Source organism: Gossypium hirsutum, chromosome A10 (genome assembly GCF_007990345.1).
Source record: "Gossypium hirsutum isolate 1008001.06 chromosome A10, Gossypium_hirsutum_v2.1, whole genome shotgun sequence".
NCBI lineage: Eukaryota > Viridiplantae > Streptophyta > Magnoliopsida > Malvales > Malvaceae > Gossypium > Gossypium hirsutum.
The window spans coordinates 28,818,418-28,842,365 of NC_053433.1; the positions used below are offsets into that span (position 1 = coordinate 28,818,418).

Genomic DNA, 23,948 nt, shown 5'->3' on the forward strand with positions numbered 1-23,948 from the left:
AGGGTATACAAATGAATTTTCCATGGAGAGTGTACACCTAGTAGAACATCTAATCCGACTTATCCTCATACTGCTTACCATCACTATGTTAGACAAGATGACATAAAAGGTATGTTGCAGGATGTATTTAATATGCATAGTCATGGTTTGCAACAGTTTCCACCTGACTTTATTGCATCCGATGATTGTAATATTGGTGGAAATGTTTTTACTGAAATGGGAAGAAGTGTACCTGATGACGAGCCAAATGAAGAAGCGGCGAAGTTCTACAAGTTACTTAATAAAATGAATGAAAAACTTTTTGAGGGATCAAAATATCCGAAATTTTCCTTTTACATTCGTCCATTTCACTTAAAATGTTTAAGAGGATGGACCGGAAACTTTTTTACAATACTGTTAGAGTTTTTAAGAGATATGTTTCCGTTTGCAAAAATCCCTCAGTCTTGTCAAGATATGAAGAAACTAATAGAAGATTTAGGCCTTGGGTACGAGAAAATTCATAGTTGTCCAAATGACTGCATGTTGTACTGGAGTGATCAGAAAAACCAACTGTCTTGTCATGTTTACGATAATTCTCGTTGGATGAATAGGAAAACAGAAGATGTGAATGCGGATGAAGGTGAGGCACAGTTAAGAAAGAAGCCAGTCAAGATTTTGCGATATTTTCCACTAATACCAAGGCTTTAAAGGTTTTTTATGTTGTCAAAGACAACCGAGTCAATAAGGTGGCATCATGATCAACGAATCGATGATGGATTATTAAGGCATCCTACGAATTCTTTAGCTTGGAAATCATTTGACAGTAAATTTCCAAGCTTTGCAAGCGATCCTCGGAATGTAAGGCTTGGGCTAGCAGCTGACGGATTTAATCCTTTTATACTTGGCCTGTAGTACTTGTTCCTTACAATTTGCCTCCGTGGATTTGCATGAAGCAATCTTCTTTTATTTTATCTATGATTATCCCTGGAGAGAAAGGTCCTGGAAATGATATTGACATTTATATGCAGCTACTTATTGAAGAGTTGAAACAATTATGGCCGAGTGTTAAAACATACGATGTCTTCAGAAAAGAGAATTTTTATTTACGTGCAGCCTTGTTATGGGCTATTAATGATTTCCCAGCTTATGTCAATTTATCTAGTTGGAGTACCAAAAGATGTTATGCTTGTCTTTGTTGTGCGGCGCAAACATGTTCGAAGTGGTTATATAATGGGAAAAAGTTCTCTTATATAGGACATCATCGGTGGTTAGATGGAAATCATAGATTTAGATTTCAGAGGACACATTTGATGGAACTGAAGAGTTCAGATAAGCTCCTGAGCAGACCATTGGATCGGAAATCTTGTTTATGTTAAAAGATATCAACTTCAGTTATGGGAAGATGAATCAACCACACAATACGCAAACAAAGAGAAGACCGAGGGAGGCGTATGTCGACAATGTTGATGGGGAGATTGATGATGAATCTGATGAAGACGATGATCCTAATGAGGCAGACTTTTGGAAGAAAAAAAGTATTTTTTTGAGTTTCCTTATTGGGAGCATCACATTTTGCGACACAATCTTGATATCATGCATATTGAAAAGAATGTTTGCGAGAACATCATTGGGACAATTCTGAATGTCGATAGAAAATTTAAAGACAATATTCAGAGTCAACTTGATCTAATTGACATGGGAATTCAACGTGAACTTTATCCCCAAGTACTTTTGAATAGGAAATATAAGTTGTCGCCTCATTTTTTGCAATGTCGAAGAAAGAAAAAGAAATGTTCTACACGGTGTTGAAGGACATAAAGGTCCTAGATGCGTATGCATCAAATATATCTCAATGTGTGAGTCTGTGACAGTTCTAATTTGACCTTAGTCGGAAAATGGTTTCGGAACCACAAAATCGAGTCACAAAAATAATTAACCGTTATATTCTATGCTTATTATATGTGAAAATGCATGTGTGAAAGTTTCATGCTTTGATTTTGTCATTTGTATGTAAAATTTATTAAATAAGGCTTATATGAGACATTTTGAAATATGATAGGTTATTTTTGTAGAGGCCAAATAATTGATGGTGTAAATAAGTGGATTTGCATGTCAAATATCCCACTTTAGTTATAGTGGCCGGCCATGATAAGAAGTAAAATATGTGTTGTATAATAATATTATATGGTAATGGTTTAATTTATGAAATAAAAAAAATTAAGTAAATTAAGAAAGGATTATAGAAAAACAAAAGAAAAACAAAATGTTGGTTTCATCTTCTTCCTTAGTATCCGAACTTTAAAGAAGAAAAGGGGATATAGCATTCGGCCATCTTAAGCTTAAAACAAGGTTAGTAATTCATGTTAGATTTTGAAATTTTAGCTTATTTTAAGTTAGTAACTAAGTTCCTTACTTAGCCCATGTTAAAATTTTGGATTTGGGTGGTGAATGGAGCATTCGGCCATGGTTGTTAATGAAGAGATTTTATTATTTTCTTTATGTTTTGATGAATAAATGTTGATGAGAGAAGTTTGAACTAGTTAAAAATTTTTGATAGTATTTATATGTGTAATAGCTGAACTTGGACTTGTTTAGTTACTTGAATAAATGTTTTGTAGTTAAATGCTAAAATGTGAGTATTGTCGTTTAGATGATTTGAAAAGAATAGGGTAGATGTTTGAATGTCTAAAGGTTCGGTATTGTACATGAATTCTAATGGTATGATTTTGTAAATGCCGAATGAGCTATAGGAGTTCGAAAATGGCTTAATTTTCATGTTTAAATTCGGTTATATCAGATCATGGTTGGAGTTATTTTGATATGCATAGTATACGGTATGTATAATTTGTGTTTTGGTTGCATAACTATATTTGGTTAATGATATGAATAAATTATAAATAGCTAAGTAAGCTTGATATATGGACAATGGATATATTTGGATTGAGATTATGCTTAAGTGAAATTATAGATATGTGATGAAATTGATTGGTGATATACATGTTTAAATAATATGAATGCAAAGAGTTGTGAAATAGTAAATTGTAGTAAATTTGCTTGGGACAGCAGCTGTAATGTGATTTTGGAAAATCACCATAAATTGTGAGAGTGGAGTTAGAAGCTGAATAAACTATGTAATTAAAGATTAATGAGTCTAGTTTCAAATGAATCAACGAGAACATATTTTGACTTCTGAACAATTAGAAATTTGATTCGTAGTAAAGGGTGGTCAGATTAGTCAAACAGTGAAACAGGGGAAATTTTAAGAAAAATTTGGTATTGATTGGCCAAACTAAAAATTCTGAAAATTTTATGGATAAAATATATATGAGTCTATTTTCAGGGAAATTTTACGGAAATTGATTTGGAGTTTCATAGCTCCAGTTATAAATAATTTGGTGACTGTTGCTCAGGAAGACAGCTTATTGTGAATTTGTGATTATGTGGTAAACATTGATAAAAATTTGTTAATGAGTTGCTTAATGTTTTCTTATAAACTTACTATGATCTATATGTGTGAAAGTCGAATATATATATTATATTTCTGAAGTAATGCTTGAATAGTCGAATAATGACTAGTTTAAAATTTTTGAATTTAAGCTCAAGAGCAAAGAGGGTCGAAGTTGGATAGGGGAAAAGAGAAAGTAATTGAGTAGCCTTTCGGCAACCGTTCAAGTATATCCGAGGTAAGTTTTGAATAGTCACATTTAGTACGTAATTGATAATGTCTTGATATGTGTATGATAACTGTACTGCAATCTATTGAATCTATTTGAATATAGTTGATTGACAAATAATTTATGTTTAAGGCTTAAAGTCGAGTAGACATTAGAAGTTAAGCTTGGAAAGTAAAATGGAAATATATTCTTATGTATGTTATTGAGCCAAAAGTTATATGAATGGTGCCCACACAGTTCGAGATGATCCACGAGCGAGATCAACGACAGGACCGACAGATGGACGATATGCAGGCCATGATGCAGCAACTGTGCCAACACTTCCACATCACCACTCCAGCACCACCACCTGAGGGCCCCACCGACGAGGATCATTGAATCCTCCTATTTTTTTATTTATTCTAATTTTTATTTTCTTTATTTTATTTTTATTTCACTTTTGATTTTTATTTTCATTTCAATTTTATTATTTTATTTTGAAAGACATATCTATTTTAGTAAATTTTACTTTTTCCACTTTCTGGTATTTCTAACAAGTAATTCCACTACGCTTTCTTCCACACCAACTCTTAATAAGCTCTTCATGATTCTACAAACTTCCAAGCAAAGCTGTTAGGAAATAATACCTCACGAGTGCCATGTTCAACGACCTAATTTCTTTATCTAGCCAAGAACAATGGCAGCCATCACTTTCCCCGAACACTCCATCCTCAGAATCAAACTCCACATCCATATAATAGGGAGTTTCACCTCCCTTCCTCTTATGATTTTCTTTATTTTGAATAATATATCTTTGTACATTGAGGGCAATATATATATTAAGTGTGGGGGGTGAACATGAAACCTAACTTTTTGCATTATTCTCAAATCCCTGAAGTTGATCTTGTGCTTAAGTGATTTTCTCATAATCTTGATCGAATAAATTCTGATTGATCTATAATTATTGTTGGTATGTCATGAATTAGACTATCGGAATTATGCATGATTATTTGATTATAGGATCTTAAAGAATCGAGCATGATAAGTTGATATTTTGAGAACTAAAATTTTTTATATTATTTTCCTAAATTGAGGTATTATCTTGAAATCTTAAGTATACAGGAATGACATCAAAAACCCAAATTTTTGGTGAGATTTTTTAGCCTTTTGAGCATATAGCTTTCTTTCTTGCTCACTTCTTTTGTGGTTTGAGTGTGTCAACATTGAACTGTTATTCTAGAACTTGCTTCGATTATACATATCGAGATCACACGTATGATTTGATATATTGAGATGATAAAGGCACTTAGGATTTAACCCATTTACTCCATAAAAAACTTTCCCACATAATTAAACCCTTAGTGAAACCCCTTGAGCCTACTAACCCTTTTTCATTGATTAACCCTCATCATTAACCCATTAACCCATTATTGTTGAAATCCTCCTACTGAATTTTACCCTTTTTATCGAGATTGAATTTAATATTTTTGCCTCGCTATGTTCACCATTTTTTGCTACTGAATCATGAAGTATGATTTCTATATTGTATCGATTTGATTTGTTCTTAAAAAAAAACACTCAGTATTATTATTGTAATTCTCAGCAAGCTAAAGTTGTCATGAACTCATGTAAAATAGTTCTAGATATTTGTTTGTGGTTCAGTAATTAAGTTTTTGATAATGGGGTAATATATTGAAATTATCTCAATTCTAACCCTTTTCTCTTCAGCTTGTATCCATACCTGTAACCTAAACCTCATTACAACCATGCAAAGACCTTTTGATTAGTATATCATATCATTTACAAGTGGTGGAGATTTGATTTTCATGCAAGCCTATGGTAATAACTTTTCATGTTAGACAATCAAGTGCTTAATCTTGAACCTTAAACACTTTGAGTGATTTGAGTGAATCTTTAGTGAGGATGTCATCTCTTGTATATTTAGCACTAAAGTTAATTACTTGAAGGAAGGAGATTACCTATAATTTTGTTGTCAAAGTATTCGATTTAGATTGTTTGAGGCTTTTAATGCCCCTATAGTTGAATTCTCACTGTATGATTTTCTGTGGAATAACTTATAACATTATCAGTAATGATTATGTGATTGAGAAGAATCAATTCTAGCAGTAAATGAGAATTTTTCTTGAGGACAAGCAAATGCTTAAGTGTAGGGGTATTTGATAAACGCCAAATTATACATATCTATACCCCAAATACCATATTTATGGATGTTTATTACTAGGTTTGTGGATTTTGGTGCTCTTAATCCGGTTATTTCATGTTTTGTACTTAGGAGAGCACCAAGAGTCGAAAGGAGCCAAAAAACGAGCTGAAAAGGGACAAAAAGAGACCAAATCGAGAAGATGAAATGGCCTAAGCCTTGCCACATGGGCATCTCACATGCCCGTGGCCTTCGGGGGTATCGACCAAGGTTTTCACGATTCACATGGCCTGGCCATTGAGCCTACACGGCCGTGTGCAATTCAACGGATCAAATACGGCTTGGTAATCACATCACACGGCCATGGCACACGGGCGTGTCCCTTTTTCAAAGAGTTGTATTTTACACGGAAAAGGGTACTTAGGGAGGAAGAAAGTCAATCCAAAGCCTATATAAACACCCTAAGTGTGACCTAGAAAGAGGCCGCTCTTTCCAAAACTTTTCTGGAATACAATACCACACGCCGAGAATTACTTGAAGGAAGCCAGACGATCCATCTCAAAAGCCAGAGCTACTCCAAGACTGAAGATCTCTCTCAGAATTCCTTCAGGGGTTTTAGAGTTTTCTTTATGTTTTGTTATTTTCAAACTTTTTAGATGTACTCTTATTTTATTATGAACTAAACACCTTAGATACCTAAGGGGGATAAAACCTATGATGGATCTTGTTATTATTATTTGAACTGTATGATAAATACTTGATTTGTTCTTAATTATGTGTTCTTAATGTTTGAGTTAATATTCCGGGTATTAATTCATAATTTGATGTGCTTATGCAGAGGTGAATAGACCCTGCCTAAGAGTAGATTTGACATAATTAAGCGGAGTTGATCGAACGCCTAGAAATAGGGTTACGAGATTTTGCCAGATTAGGGTGAAACCTAATAAGGGGATCCATAGATCGAGTTAATACAACCCTAGAGTGTTAATTAGAGAAAAGTCTCGGTTATTCAATCTAGGGATTAGACGTTATTAGTCTTGAATAGGGATAATAACTTAACTTAGGGATCTCTACGAAACAAGTTAAGTGAATAAATCGTCTGCTTCAGAGTCAGATAACAAGTGAAATCTAGGTGGATTCCTCCTTGGGTGTGGTCTTTATCAATTGCTTTTCTTCAAGTCTTTTTCCAAATTTTCTCTTTGCTTTAATTAAATCAGTTAATTAGTTTAAATAATTAGTTTAATAAACAAACCCTTTTTATTCTTAGGCTAGATAATAAAAAGATAGTTATTACTAGTACTTTTGGTTCCTTTGGGTACGATATCCCAGTCTTGCCCTTACTATACTATTGTTCGATAGGTGCGCTTGCCTTTTCGTCGTGATAATAGTTAGTCTAGGTTTGATCTTCATTATAAATATTTATTACTTGTTACGAATCACGTGATCAGTACCTTACTAGAATACCCAACTCACTGGCCAGTTCACTCAAAATGTACAAGTGTGTGGAACCAGAATCAATCAAAGAAAATAATAAAACAATTCGCAAACTAAAGGTACCTGTGATCAAGGATTTAAATTACGGTCGCGGCCACGCTTTCAGTCGCGTTGCGTTTGTCACGGCTGCGAACATAACGGATGCTGTTACAGTCACTGCGGGTATCGCGGTCGTGAATTTTTTTAAAATTCACACAACTTATTGTAAAACATAATAGCGATTTTGGCAGTAGTAGTTTTGGACGGTGTCGCTACCGCTATTTAAATCCCTGCCTGTGATGACATCCGTTGTACCCTAATCGTATGGTTCCCTATCACCATACACTTGTGTGAGCCTTCCTATCTCAGCTTGAGTGGCAACAGTGTGTGTAAGGGTTTGTTTTCCAACTTTTCTTGTATCATTGCCTCTATCTCGACCTCGATTGCGAACCCCTGCTCACACAGGTGTGGGGGTTAAGTTCTGAGTTTGCGATCTCTCTTACCGATCTGGGCAGTCTCTTAATATGTGTTCTTTGGACCCACACTTGAAACATCCTTCAGTCAAATTTCAACATTCCCTAAGATGTTTAGATTCGCAATGTTCACAGAGTGGCCATCTTGGCAATTGGTGTGAACCTCCTTTTTCAGCATAGGTGTTACCCTGCTGTCGCGACTGATTTGATTGTAATTTGTGCCTAGCATTTCTTGTAACATGCCAAACCTGATCCCTTAGAAGGACCAAAGTATGATGTGCCAAGATCGACTTATGTCCGCCTCGCACAAAGTACAAGTAGAATTATGGTTTAAATTTATTGTTGTAAATATTATAACGCTCGATTTAAGAAAAATTTGTAAACTTTTGCTGTAACTAAAAAAATATTTTCTTAAGTCGAATTTTTTTCAACAAAAAAATAACTTTCCTTTCCTTTCCCTAAGTTTTCCTTCTATTAAAATCAAATAACTTAATGAAAAGTAAAGGAAATTCGAACTCCTTTTTTTTTTCCTTTGCTCAAATAGAAGAAACCATTTAAACAATGACGAGGGTGTTAGTTTTTTTCCATTTCCATTTCCATTTCCATTTCCTTTCCCTTTTTTAGTTTTAATGTAATCCAAACATAGTGTTAGAATTTATTCAAATGAATATTAAAGGTTAATTGATTGATATTACTGAATGGATATCCCATTAACCCATATCACTCCTGAATTAATTTATAGGGTATAATTTAGGTTAGGAACTTTTAGACATTAGTGAAATGAAGTTATGTTATCAATTTGTAAAGACTTAAAATATTAAATATATACATTCATATGAAATAAATTTTGCCTACTCAGTTTGATTTTACTAAAATTATTTTTAAAAAATAAAAAATTTAAAATTTTGAAAAGAAAAACAAACGATGAAACTTTTCTTAGGGTTTATTGAAAAAAACTTATAACTAGCCAAAATTCAATTTTACAAAAGTAGAATTTCAATATCCTTTTATTTTATTCTTGATATATGATTTTCACTGTCTGTATCAATAAAGTTTTAATTTTTTTGTTTTTTTTACAAATTTCAGGTTGTAGGATTCGACAGATATATACACTGTTGAAATTTTTTAAGCAGCCTAACTTTATTTTTTCTATAAACACTCATAAATTGTGGCCCACCTTGAGAAAAAAAAATGGTTTAATGAAATTGGAAATCGATGGCTGAGTTCAACGAATTGCAACAAATCTGTATGTTAATTAATTCGGGTTTTTCAATGAAGGCGGCAAAAAATGTGAGGTTGTACTATCCAAGAGTAATAAGTATAATTATTTATTTTTAAAATAATTTAATTAAATTAAAATTAAGTTGAAAATGAAATTGCATCTATATTATTTATAATATTTTGATGTCTTAATAAGAATTGATCACATAATTTTATTTTGTTAATAGTTAAAATTTAAAGTTTTTAGGTTTATATATTGTTAGAGTAGTGAAATATCCAAAATAAAATGAAAGTAAACAAAGTAGAAAAATGAGTAATTATTTGATACCACTATTATTAATGAGTTTCTTAAACTTTACAAAAGAATTGAAGGTGTGACATTTCTTTATATAATTTTTTTTATTACATCTTCGCTTGTACAATTTAAATAATTCCACCAATGATTTGACTGAACAAAAATCTGATCATCAAACAGGGAAAATTATGTTTTTTAAGTAAGAAAATTTCCATTATGGTGTGGCATCTGAATCTGTGGATTGCACTGGCTGATTGGACCTCAAATTCTCATCAGATGTGGACAGGCCGGCCTCTGAAATGTTCCCATACATAAGAAATGCAGGTTGCAGTGGTAGTGGGAGACTCAAGGAATTGGTATTAAGCATTAAAACAACTGAAGCCATGGTAGGCCTTTTTGCTGCAAGTTCTTGGACACATAATAATCCTATATGGTTGCATCTTATGATTTCTTCTTTCGAGTTGGAGCTGTTTCGAAGCATCGGGTTGATCAGATTTTCAGATGTTCCTTCTTTCCAGTTTTTCCATGTCTGCAATGAAGATGAATTGAGCATTTAAAGACTGTTGAAGTATAGAACAAACTGAATCAAAACAACTTCTTTCATTCTTTCATACTTAAGAGATAGGAATACCCACATATTTAATACATGCAGTCCCTTAACCACCTTTAACAGCTAACAGATAATCCTAACTACTTTCAACAGACTTTAACTACAAAACCGTTTCTTAAATTCCCATAACATTCCCCATGCACTTCTAACTTTCATATGAAGCAACTTGAAGCTGTCTCCTGAACTTGGTGAACAGTAGTGCAGACAATGGTTTTGTCAAAACATCAGCAACTTGACCCTCACTGGGCACGTGACCAACTTGAAGCACACCCGACGCTACCTTCTCCCTTACAAAGAACACATCCAGCTCTACGTGCTTAAATTTTGAATGTAGGACTGGATTACTTGCTACAGCAACTGCAGCGGAGCTATCACACCAAACTAATGACTTCTTCTGAACCGAGACACTTAATTCAGCCAACAACGATTGAAGCCAGACCAATTCGGCTGTGACATTCGCCAAACTCCTGTATTCTGCTTCGATGGTCGAACGGGACACAACTTGCTGTTTGCGAGAGCTCCAGGAGATTGGATTCCCTCCAAGAAAAATACAATAACCCGAGGTGGATCTTCGGTCATCAACATCAGACCCCCAGCTTGAATCCGAGTAGCCTTCAAGAACAAACTTAGATGGTTGATGAAAATGCAGACCATAGTCTAATGTGCCTTGCAAATACCTTAAAATTCTCTTCACTGCTTTAAAATGTGTATCTAAGGGTCGGTGCATATACTGGCAGACTTTGTTTACGGAAAAAGTGATATCCGGTCGAGTGATTACCACATACTGGAGGGCCCCCACTAAACTTCAAAAAAGGGTCTCATCGTCAACCGACCTTCCTTCATGAGCTGACAGTCGACAAGTAGACACCATTGATGTAGGAGAGTTGTTAGACTTTTCCATAGAAGCCTTCTTAAGAAGATCTTGAATATATTTCTTCTGATTGAGAACCAGCCCATCTGAGGTATAATGAACCTCAATTCCTAAAAAATAACTCAACTTCCCTAAATCCTTTAAAGAAAACTGTCGATCAAGATCCTTGACAAACTGGTTTATAGCAACTGAATCAGACCCTGTGACTATGATGTCGTCTACATACACCAGTACGTACTACAGCTGATCCCCAGACTTTCTGATAAAAAGAGAATTATCAGCCTTCGATATGTCAAACTGACTAGTTAAGAGAAATTCCCTCAGCTTGTGAAACCAAGCTCGAGGAGCTTGCTTAAGTCCATACAACACTTTCTTTAACTTGCACACCAGCTGCTGGCCATTAACCCCTACTTGTTCAAAACCTGGTGGTTACACCATGTATATGTCCTCATTTAAATCACCATTAAGGAACGCGTTATTGACATCTACTTGCCTTAGAGACCATCCCATGGATAATGCTATTGACAGAACCACCCGAATTGTTGTAGGCTTCACCACCGGACTAAAAGTCTCATGAAAATCAATACCGGCTTCTTGGAGATAGCCTTTAACCACTAACCGACCCTTGTATCGTGCTATAGAACCATCAGCATTCTTCTTCACTTTGAATATCCACTTACACCCTACTACTCTTCTGCCTGCAAGTAAGGGCATAAGGTCCCATGTACGATTCGCAAGCAAGGCTTGATATTCAGCTTGGGCAGCAGCTGACCACTCAGGACTCTAAAAAGCTCCATGTATGGAAGCTGGTTCCTTCACAGCCACCGCTGATGAGAACACTTTCGGTTTATAAATGCTACATTTAGACCGAGTCTGCATTGGATGATTATTCACAGCTGGCCTGATGGAAGAAGAAGAAGGTGAGGATTCAGAAGCTGGAGGAGAGGAAGACACACGATCAACATGAGAATCATGGTTAGAAGGAACTGATGTAGGAGGTGCGACTGAAGATGAGGTGAGTGGGCCAGCTTCAGAACCAAAATGAGAGTTAGAAGCTGGTGCTGTAACAACAGGAATACGAGACTGCTGACGAGGTTGCTCCTTGGGACAAACTAGAGTTCGAGAAGAACACCCTTGCTGAAACGGGAACTGAGTCTCATCAAAGACAACATGGCGAGACACAAACACACGACCAGTGTCATCGAGGCACTTATAGCCTTTGTGATTCGGTCCAAAACCAAGAAACGTACAACACTTGGACCTAAACTGAAGTTTGTGTTGATTATATGGCTGCAAGTAAGGAAAACAGGCACAACCAAAAACTCGCAAACGAGAGTAGTCAGGCAGCTCTTTATACAGTTTTTCATAGGGACCCTTAGAGAATACGTGTAGGTAGCCTGTTGATTACATGGACTGCATGAGAAAATGAAGAAGACCAGAATTCTAGAGGCATTGATGCTTGAGCCAGAAGAGTTAAGCCCATGTCAACAACTTGTTGGTGTCTCCGTTCAGCCACACCATTTTGTTCCGAGATGTGGGGACATGTAATTCTTTGTTGGATACCACGTTTGAACAATTCAGTGGACAGAGAGCGATATTTACCCCCCCAATCAGTCTGAAGCATTTTTATAGAGTAACCAAACTGTGCTTGAATCATTTGTTGAAAATGAAGAAAGCAGTTCAACACTTCAGACTTAACCCTTATGAAATACAACCATGTATATCTACTGTGCATATCAACAAAAGACACATAGTAGCAGAAACCATTTGACTTGACATGAGCGGGTCCTCAAACATCAGACACAACAAGCTCAAATGGAATAGAATAGACTGTTTTTGACGCACTAAATGGAAGTCTATGAGATTTGCTGAGTTGACAAGCTGCACACACACTTGGCAAACCATTATGCTGAAAAGAAACATTACAATTCTTTAATACTCGAACAAGGGTGTTATTGCACGAATGACCGAGCCGATTATGCCACAACAGAGGTGTGGAAGAGAGCTGAGCCTGATACACAGACATAGAGTTGGGTAGCACCATCTGGGAAGAACCATCTTGGGAGACATCAAACCGGTAGAGGCCTTTATGCATGTGGCCCATGAGAAGAATCATCCCTGTCTGAATATCCTTCACAAAACACATATAGGGGTGAAATTCAAAATAAACTGAATTGTCCCTAGCAAACAGTCCAACAGACAATAGGTTCTTGCAAACAGTAGGCACATGAAGCACATTTTTAAGATGTAGAACCCTTGAACCAGCCAACATAGAAGAAAAGCCTAAATGCACTATAGAAACATCCTCACCATTGCCCATAGAGACCCGATCCGTACCTGTGTAAGGAGAGACAGTTGAGAGATTGGTTACATCAGGAGTGATGTGATTTGTGGCTCCAGAATCAGGATACCAAGCTTGAGTTGAAGAATCTGAAGAAGATCGGGAAGGCTGTGGAACTGAGGAAGGAGACGGTTGTGTATGGGAGCTGCAACAAGAAGAAGAAGACTGTTGCTCATAACGATGGTAATTGACAGTTTTTGAGTCGTTAGACTCCACTCCAAAAAAATTCTCATCAAATCGGTGATAGCATGACTGAACCACATGTCCAACTTTACCACATAGTTGACACTGGGGTTTGGAACGCGACCACCCCCTACCATTGCCACGATACCTACCACGAGACCAACTCCTATCATGTCCTCTACTGCCCTGTCTAAAATCTTGAGTATAACCATTTAAATCACCATTATTTTTCGAGTGATGAGGATTCCTGGAATAGGAAGACACATTAGCCTGTATAGGTACGTCTGCTAACAATTCTAGCTGTCGTGCCTCACAATCAAGAAGCATTTCAGTCAGAAGATCGAGAGACATAGGACTAGCTAAAGCAATCACGCGAATAGACTCAAAATCTAGCGAGAGTCCAGCCAATATAATGCTAACTTGCTCCTGCTCAGTAACGACACTTCCAGCAGCAGTAAGACTGTCACTCAACCGTTTTACCTTTTCCAAATATTCCTTAACTGTGAGATTCACCTTCTTGAGAGAATACAAATCATGACGCATTCTTGAAACCTTTAGATTGGATTTAGCTCCAAACTGTTTCTCAATAGTAGACCAAATATCAAAACTAGTTTTAGCTGTTGTAAGATGAACGAGAACCTCATCCGAAACTGTGGACAGTAGCCAGGAAGCAAGAAATTTGTCTTGTTTCTTATGAGCAAGAAACAATGGGTTATCAATTAACTGACCATCGACTCCAGCAACAAGAGGAGAGGAGAGGGAATTGGAAGAGTACCTTGGACAAATCCTTCAAGATCATAACCTTCAAGAATGAACAAAAGTTGATGTTTCCATAGAAGAAAATTAGCCTCAGTAAGTTTGATGGTGGCATGCTTGGAGAAGGAGTGAATCATGGGTGACACAACACTGCCAGAACCAGGTGAAGGAGCAGTATTCCGAGAATCAGCAGACGGACAGGACGTATCAACCCCAGGCACAGAATCAGTAGCCATGAAAAACACCAAAGAAAGCAGAGAAGAAAAGAAAGAAAAAAAAACTACACCAGAAATTTCTTGGCTCTTGATACCATGTTGAAGTATAGAACAAACTGAATCAAAACAACTTCTTTCATTCTTTCATACTTAAGAGATAGGAATACCCACATATTTAATACATGCAGTCCCTTAACCACCTTTAACAGCTAACAGATAATCCTAACTACTTTTAACAGACTTTAACTACAAAACCGTTTCTTAAATTCCCATAACAAAGACGAACAAAATTAGACCAGGTACTTCAAAGGAGGGAGTTCGGAAGTAAACATACATGGCTTGGAAGGTGCTCTATCTCCCCTGAATCATTCACCCAACTGTTTCTCTTGCCAATCACAGTCTCGAGAAGTAGGACTCCCAAACTAAAAATGTCACACTTAACCGAAAATTGCCCGTGTACGGCATACTCCAGAACCATGTAACCACTGCACAACAGCATCAAAAAGAATAATTTTTAATGCTAATGCTAACAGAATGCACTCTCCGGTGCACATATCAGTCTTGATTAGCGTACAGTATAAAGAACAACGTCGTGATGTCGTACTTGCTAAGTTCCGACAGTTCTATGAGTATTGCCTTGAATCTGATTCATGGAATAAAGTCTTGCCAGGCCAAAATCTGTAATTTTAGGATTCATTTCTTCATCGAGTAAGACATTGCTTGCCTTCAGATCACGATGAATGATCTTGAGGCGAGAATCTTCATGAAGATAAAGGATCCCTCGAGCTATTCCGCATATGATCTTGTAACACATTTCCCAATTTAATTGGCCACGCTTAATTGAATCTGCTAAATCATTCAACTAAGATGTCAATTCTGATAAACTTATAGGTACTAATGTATATGTTATAAACAATGAAGTTGTTGCGAATATAAATTGATCCAGGCTTCCATTGCTAACATACTCGTACACAAGGATCCTTTCGGTCCCTTCCAAGCAAAACCCAAGTAGGCTAACAAGATTCCTGTGCTGAAGCTTAGCTACTAGCAAAATCTCATTCCGGAATTCGAGTTCTCCTTGTGAAGAATGCTTAGATAGTCTCTTCACAGCAATTTCTTGTCCATTTTTAAGCTTTCCCTGAAGACATGAGACACTAAACATAAGTTCCTGTTTATGCATAAGAACAACCTGTTTTTCTGCATTAGTAGTGTATGCAACATCATTTTCAATAACCTCAGATTATACAAATATATATAATGATGAGAGTCCAACGTTCACCTTGTAAACTGAACCAAATCCACCTTGTCCAAGCTTATTGTCATCGTGGAAGTCACCGGTTGCTGCTTTCACCACGCTTAAGGTGAACTGTAAGGATTTTAATTTTCATCTGCACCAGAAACAAGCAACTCATATAATTAATTATGTTTCCAAGTTACTCCACATAAATGCATCCGAAAGAGCACTACCAGATCGATTTAACTTCACTTTCTTCATGTACAACATGCCACATGATATGGAGCCTATGACGAATGCCAGTAAAACTACAGTAGGGACTACAACGATTACAATGGTTCAAAATGTCCTACTTTCTGCAAAGCAAAAAACATGTTTAGGATAAATAGAAATTAAATGATGTAGTTTGAATCAATCGAATTTGAGATGTCAGTAGCCAGAAAAGCACGATATGGAGACTACGACAAATGGAAGTAAAATGACTAACAACTACATCGATTACAATGGTTCGAGATAGAAATTAAATGTGCAGTAGTTTGAACCAATCCAATTTGCAGTTGACATTTTGCTCCCTAGAGAAGGAATTATCCAAATTTCATACAGTGATGAATAAGTGATGCATTTTACTACTTGACATCCAAGGCAAGATAGTTCTAATATCCTTTCCGATACAATACAATGCTGTAAACTTGTGATGCAAAAATATAGAGACATACCTTTGTTTCTTGTAGCTTCAGGAGGGGCGAAACTAGGTGTTAATGGTGGATCAAATGGGGTTGGAGATGGAGTATCAATTGAACTAGAATCATAAAATAAAGACAACTCAAACCAAGCAATGCAGCTAGGTCTAAGGACTCTCCCTCCTTGCTTTTTGCCACAGCATTCTGAAAGTTCAACCATATCCCTTTGCAAGCAAATTCTACAATCAGTCTCAGAAATATCTGGGGTACACTGCACTAACCCATATACCTTTTCTGAGTCAGTGAAGTTCATGTTCCCAGTGGCAAACTTTGAACCAGAGGAAGCATTTTTCATGAGGATTTCCATTAACATAGGAAAAGTCTCATTGAATTGGTCTTGATGGTGAGATGTCATTGGGATTAGGCACAGTGAAAGAAGGCATCACTTCCATAACAGAGAAAAAGTTGTTATTTGCATACCTTAACATACATATAGATGATGATATTCCAGGACCCCAATAAATGGCTTCTTTCTGATTTGGACACTGCTTTATAATTCCTTCAATGGAAGAATTTATGCACTCAAAACAAACCCCAGAGGCAATGTCTCCTCTACAAAGGGCAAGGGCATAAATTTTATCAGGGTCTCGGCCAATGGGGTATTATAAAACCCTCCATTTTGTGAACCACTGGAGGGTAGGGTTGAAAGGATGAGATCAAGGTTTTGGCTATATGTCCTGTTAGTAGAGAATTTGCCACTTTCACCAGAGCAACCATTTGATTGGGCGCTACTGAAGGAAAGGGTAAAGATAAGGAAAGTGATACGGGGTTGCGCGCGGACCAAGATCGAGTTGCCAAGTCACGAGAAACTCCTACGAAAACCCTAAACAATTAGATCTGAAACGAAACAGAAAATTAAAAGATTAGATTTTTGAATTTTCAGATCTAAAATAAAATCCCCAAATCAGCAAAGAATCAAATTGAGAATAGAAATAAGTGTTAGGGTTCTTGAAACCCTCAAGGAGATTGTGATTCTGCCCAATTGAACACCAAGATAGTTTTCCCCAAATTTTGACAATCTAATTTCACCCAAAAAGAGTATGGAAAAACCCTAGAAATTGGGGATTTTTGGGCTGATTCCTTAAGATAGAAAAAGGCTGAAAACACAATAAGAACAGAAAATAGATTAGATAATGATTCAGCACAAGTAGAAATAAAGAAAGAATTGACAGTAAGAAATTAAAAGATAAGTCCTAAGAAGCCTTGAAATCTCGAAAGATCTCACAACTCCCTTCAAACGGCTCTAATCTCCCCTCCAAAGAATATCAATGGCAAGAAGAAGGTTGAAGATGGCTCCCACAATCAAAAAGATTGTTAAAACAACTTCTAAAGAAAACCCAAGAGAAAATCCTTGAAGAACTCAAAGAGAATTTTCACTCAAATCAAATCTGAAATTTTCAATGTAATTGTAATGTTATGTAGAGTGGTTGGCCAAGCCATATAAATAGGCCTTTCAAATGTTTTCCTAATTTAATTAGAACACTAAAACTAAAACTAAAAAAAAACTCCTAATTATTTTAATATGGAAATTCGGCCAAGGGTCTTTTATTTGGGACTCTTGGATAAACATTTAAACTAAGTAAAATAAATAAATAAATAAAAATAAAACTTTACAACTTGGGCCACTTTAACAATTTGGCCTGATTTTCAACTAAGTATGGGTGGATTTCTTGATTGGGCTTGGAATCTTCTTATTGGGCCTTGCCCTCAAGAATTTGGGCTTGTGATCCATCTCCTACCGAAATTGAATCGTTGATGCTCGTAATGGAGATCCAATGCGCTTTGGCTGCAAGATTTGGTGTCTCGGACCAAGATTCCCAATATTTGAAATCTTGATTTTCCCTTTCTTTTGTGTACGCATCTAAGGCCTTACTAACAAACTCCTGGATGGTCCCATTTAGTTTGGAACGCATTTGTCGGGCCTTTGATCTCGTATCATTCCCCCCTTCCTCAAAAAGATTCGACCTCGAATCTGAAAAATCAAATGGGGACAAGTCAGCCACATTAAAAGTAGAACTTACATTGTACTCACCAGGTAGATCAATTTTATAGGCATTATCGTTGATCCTCTCGAGTACTTGGAAAGGCCCATCGCCCCTTGGGTCCAACTTGGTCTTTCTTCTTGCAGGAAATCGTTCTTTCCTCATATGGACCCAAACCCAATCTCCGGGTTCTAGGACAACCCGTTTGCGCCCCTTGTTTGCTTTGTTGGTGTTGGCATCATATGTTTTGGCTATTCGTTGCCTAGCCTGCTCATGTAAGGATTTCACCAACTCAGCTTTCTGTTCACCATCTAAATTAACAATGTGTTCAAGTGGTAATGGCGCAAGATCAAGTACTGTTAGTGGGTTAAAACCATAAACAAGTTCAAATGGAGAATAACCAGTTGTAGAATGAATAGATCTATTATATGCAAATTCAACAAACGGTAGGCATTCTTCCCAATTTCTAATGTTCTTTCCCACAACAGATCGTAATAAAGTCCCTAAGATCCGATTAACTACTTCGGTTTGGCCATCAGTTTGGGGGTGACATGTAGTGGAATAAAGTAATTTAGTACCAAGCTTACCCCATAATACTTTCCAAAAGTGGCTAAGAAATTTGACATCTCTGTCAGAAACAATTGTTTTAGGGATGCCATGAAGTCTTACCACCTCTTTAAAGAATAAGTCTGCTATATGTGTAGCATCATCTGTTTTGTGACAAGAAATAAAATGTGCCATCTTTGAGAACCTGTCAACAACAACAAATATACTATCTCTTCCTTTCTTATTTCGAGGCAAACCTAGAATAAAGTCCATGGATAAATCTACCCAAGGTGAAGTAGGAATCGGTAAAGGAGTGTAAAGGCCATGAGGCATTACCTTAGATTTTGCTTGTTTGCATGTAATGCACTTGGAACATACCTTTTCCACATCCTTCTTCATATGTGGCCAATGGAAGTGTTCTTGCAATATGTCTAGTGTTTTGGCCACTCCAAAATGTCCCATTAATCCCCCACTATGGGCTTCATGAATCAACAATTCTCTCATGGAACACTTTGGTATGCATAACCTGTTTAAACGAAAAGAAAGCCATCTACAAGATAAAATTTTTCAAAAGCAGTATGTCCACAATTCTTATAGATATGGCTGAAATCAGTATCATCATCATATAACTCTTTAATATGTTCAAACCCTAAGACTTTAGCATTCAATGTAGTTATTAAAGTATATCGTCTAGACAAAGCATCTGCGACTACATTATCTTTACCTGTTTTATATTGAATCACATAAGGGAATGTTTCAATGAATTCTACCCATCGGGCATGTCTTTTACTCAACTTACCTTGTCCCTTTAACCATTTAAGAGACTCATGATCTGTATGTATGACAAACTCATTAGGCAGCAAATAATGTTGCCATACTTGAAGTGCACGAACTAATGCCAATAGTTCTTTGTCATAAGTCGAGTAATTTAACTGTGCACCGTTCAATTTCTCACTAAAATAAGCAATAGGTTGCTTATCTTGCATTAAAACGGCGCCGATTCCAATTCCTGAAGCATCACACTCAAGTTCAAAAGTTTTAGCAAAATCAGGTAATTTAAGCAAAGGAGCAGAACATAACTTAGCTTTTAGAGTTTGAAAAGCTTTTTCTTGGGTTTCACCCCATTTGAAACCCACTGATTTCTTTATAACTTCAGTCAATGGGGTAGCAATAGTAGAGAAATCTTTCACAAATCGTCTATAAAAACTGGCTAAACCATGGAAAGATCTCACCTCAGTTACCGATTTAGGAGTCGGCCACTCCTTAATTGCCTTAACTTTGTCCTCGTCGACATGAATACCTTGAGCACTAACTATGAAACCTAAGAATATTAGTTTATCACAACAGAATGTGCATTTATCAAGGTTGGCAAATAATCTTTCAGTTCGTAGAATATCCAAAACGGTTCGAACATGGAAAACATGATCATCTAATGACTTTGAGTAAATTAAAATATCATCAAAGTAAACTACTACAAATTTACCCAAATGTAGCCTCAAAACATGATTCATTAATCTCATAAATGTACTAGGTGCATTAGTAAGGCCGAAAGGCATAACTAACCATTCATACAATCCAAATTTTGTTTTAAAGGCTGTTTTCCATTCATCCCCTTCCCTCATTCGAATTTGATGATAACCACTTTTTAAATCAATTTTTGTAAATATTATTGAACCATGTAATTCATCAAGCATATCATCAAGTCTAGGGATTGGGTGTCGATACTTTACCGTTATCTTGTTGATTGGGCGACAATCAACACACATACGAAACGTACCATCTTTCTTTGGCACCAATAAGACAGGAACAGCACAAGGACTTAGGCTCTCACGAATGTACCCTTTGTCTAGTAATTCCTCCACTTGCCTTTGCAATTCCTTTGTCTCCTCGGGATTGCATCTATAGGCTGGTCGATTTGGGATTAAAGCTCCGGGTACTAAGTCAATTTGATGTTCTATCCCTCGTAAAGGTGGTAAACCTTTAGGGGCCTCACTAAAAACATCCTCATAATCCTGCAAAAGAGATTGAAACACACTAGGCAAATTTTCGTTAATGTTAGATAAAGATAAATAATTTTGCCTAAACCTCACAAGGATACAAGGCTGTTTATTAAGTAGGGCTCTCTTCACATCTTTTTTTGTTGCCAAAAGATTTTTTCCACTCATTTTACCACTAGAGGATTCACTCACCTTTGGGCTTTTTAAATTTTGACTTTTTCCACTACTATTAGCCTCTTTTCTTTCTGTCTTTTGTACTTGCTCTTTCTCCCTTACCCCCTCACAAAATTTTATCATCCTCAATTGATCTTTATATACATCAGTAGGATTTAAAGGAGCAAAAGTGAATTTCTTGCCTTTAAATACAAGGGAGTATCGATTAAGTTTACCTTGGTGTGTAACATCGTGATCAAATTGCCAAGGTCGTCCAAGGAGCAAGTGTGCCGCATGCATGGGGACTACATCACACCATACGTCATCCTCATAATTGCCGAGTTTAAAAGTGACCAAGGACTGTTTCGTAACTTTAACTTCGGAACATTCATTAAGCCACTGAAGGTGATATGGCTTAGGGTGTTTGGTACAAGGCAACTTTAAAGAATCCACCAAATAACTACTCACTACATTCGAGCAACTACCACTATCAATAATGAGTGAACATAAGTTACCTTTAATAAAACACCGAGAATGGAAAATATTGGCCCTTTGGCTATCATCATCTTTCATCTGAATGTTAAGGGTTCGACGAACTACGAGGCATTGAAAATTAGCAAAGTCCCCTTCCTTTGGTGGTTCGACCAACTCGTCGCCATTAACACTGTCATCCACAAGGTCTGGCATATCTGGATCTGTATTATCAGAGTCGGAAGTGTACTCACCGTTATCTTTTAGAAGAAGTAATCTCGTGTTAGGGCATTCTCTACTATAATGACCACGCCCTTTGCACTTAAAGCATTCAATCTCACGAGTCCTCTTCGCACTCGAATCACTTAAATTGGGTTGCTTAGAAGGTGTTTGCGTTTTAGCAGGAGCCCCTTTTTTCCAATCTGATTGTTTACTTCCATTACCCAAAGAAGACTTGTTAGTAACAAAAGGTGGTTTTGAACTCTTAAAATCAGAATTGGAATTGTTACCTCGATAATATTGTGAAGTAGAGAAGGACCCAAACCTTTGTTCCTTTAATTGTTGCTCGATCTCAATGGCTTTGTGAACTGCTTCTTCCAAATCAATGTAAGTTTGTAGCCTCAATGTATTAGCTATCGGCCTGTTCAAACCATCAATGAATCGAACCATAGTTGTTTCTTCATCTTCCTCCACATTAGCTCTCTGAATGAGCATCTCCATCTCTTTAAAATATTCATCCACCGTCCTACTACCTTGGATAAGTCTTCTCAACTTTGTTTTAATTTCTCTATAGTAGTGAGGTGGAATAAACCTTTTACGCATAATCTGTTTCAACTCATCCCATGTCGAAATCTCACCTTCATAATTCCGATGGCGGTTTACCCCAAGTTGAGTCCACCAACTTAATGCATAATCAGAAAAACAGAGTATGAAACCTAAATGGGATTTGGGCTGATCCTTAAGATAGAAAAGCTGAACACAATAGAACAGAAATAGATTAGATAATGATTCAGCACAAGTAGAAATAAAGAAAGAATTGACAGTAAGAAATTAAAAGATAAGTCCTAAGAAGCCTTGAAATCTCGAAAGATCTCACAACTCCCTTCAAACGGCTCTAATCTCCCCTCCAAAGAATATCAATGGCAAGAAAAGGTTGAAGATGGCTCCCACAATCAAAAAGATTGTTAAAACAACTTCTAAAGAAAACCCAAGAGAAAATCCTTGAAGAACTCAAAGAGAATTTCACTCAAATCAAATCTGAAATTTCAATGTAATTGTAATGTTATGTAGAGTGGTTGGCCAAGCCATATAAATAGGCCTTTCAAATGTTTTCCTAATTTAATTAGAACACTAAAACTAAACAAAAAAAACTCCTAATTATTTTAATATGGAAATTCGGCCAAGGGTCTTTTATTTGGGACTCTTGGATAAACATTTAAACTAAGTAAATAAATAAATAAATAAAAATAAACTTTACAACTTGGGCCACTTTAACAATTTGGCCTGATTTTCAACTAAGTATGGGTGGATTTCTTGATTGGGCTTGGAATCTTCTTATTGGGCCTTGCCCTCAAGAATTGGGCTTGTGATCCATCTCCTACCGAAATTGAATCGTTGATGCTCGTAATGGAGATCCAATGCGCTTTGGCTGCAAGATTTGGTGTCTCGGACCAAGATTCCCAATATTTGAAATCTTGATTTTCCCTTTCTTTGTGTACGCATCTAAGGCCTTACTAACAAACTCCTGGATGGTCCCATTTAGTTTGGAACGCATTTGTCGGGCCTTTGATCTCGTATCATTCCCCCCTTCCTCAAAAAGATTCGACCTCGAATCTGAAAAATCAAATGGGGACAAGTCAGCCACATTAAAAGTAGAACTTACATTGTACTCACCAGGTAGATCAATTTATAGGCATTATCGTTGATCCTCTCGAGTACTTGGAAAGGCCCATCGCCCCTTGGGTCCAACTTGGTCTTTCTTCTTGCAGGAAATCGTTCTTTCCTCATATGGACCCAAACCCAATCTCCGGGTTCTAGGACAACCCGTTTGCGCCCCTTGTTTGCTTTGTTGGTGTTGGCATCATATGTTTTGGCTATTCGTTGCCTAGCCTGCTCATGTAAGGATTTCACCAACTCAGCTTTCTGTTCACCATCTAAATTAACAATGTGTTCAAGTGGTAATGGCGCAAGATCAAGTACTGTTAGTGGGTTAAAACCATAAACAAGTTCAAATGGAGAATAACCAGTTGTAGAATGAATAGATCTATTATATGCAAATTCAACAAACGGTAGGCATTCTTCCCAATTTCTAATGTTCTTTCCCACAACAGATCGTAATAAAGTCCCTAAGATCCGATTAACTACTTCGGTTTGGCCATCAGTTTGGGGGTGACATGTAGTGGAATAAAGTAATTTAGTACCAAGCTTACCCCATAATACTTTCCAAAAGTGGCTAAGAAATTGACATCTCTGTCAGAAACAATTGTTTTAGGGATGCCATGAAGTCTTACCACCTCTTTAAAGAATAAGTCTGCTATATGTGTAGCATCATCTGTTTTGTGACAAGAAATAAAATGTGCCATCTTTGAGAACCT

General features: G+C 36.7%; 1 pseudogene; it reads right to left on the minus strand.

Moving 5' to 3' along the window:
* Positions 1 to 9,822: 9,822 nt before the first annotated feature.
* Positions 9,823 to 16,512, minus strand: LOC107960144 (cysteine-rich receptor-like protein kinase 10; annotated as a pseudogene).
* Between the last annotated feature and the right edge of the window lie 7,436 nt (positions 16,513 to 23,948).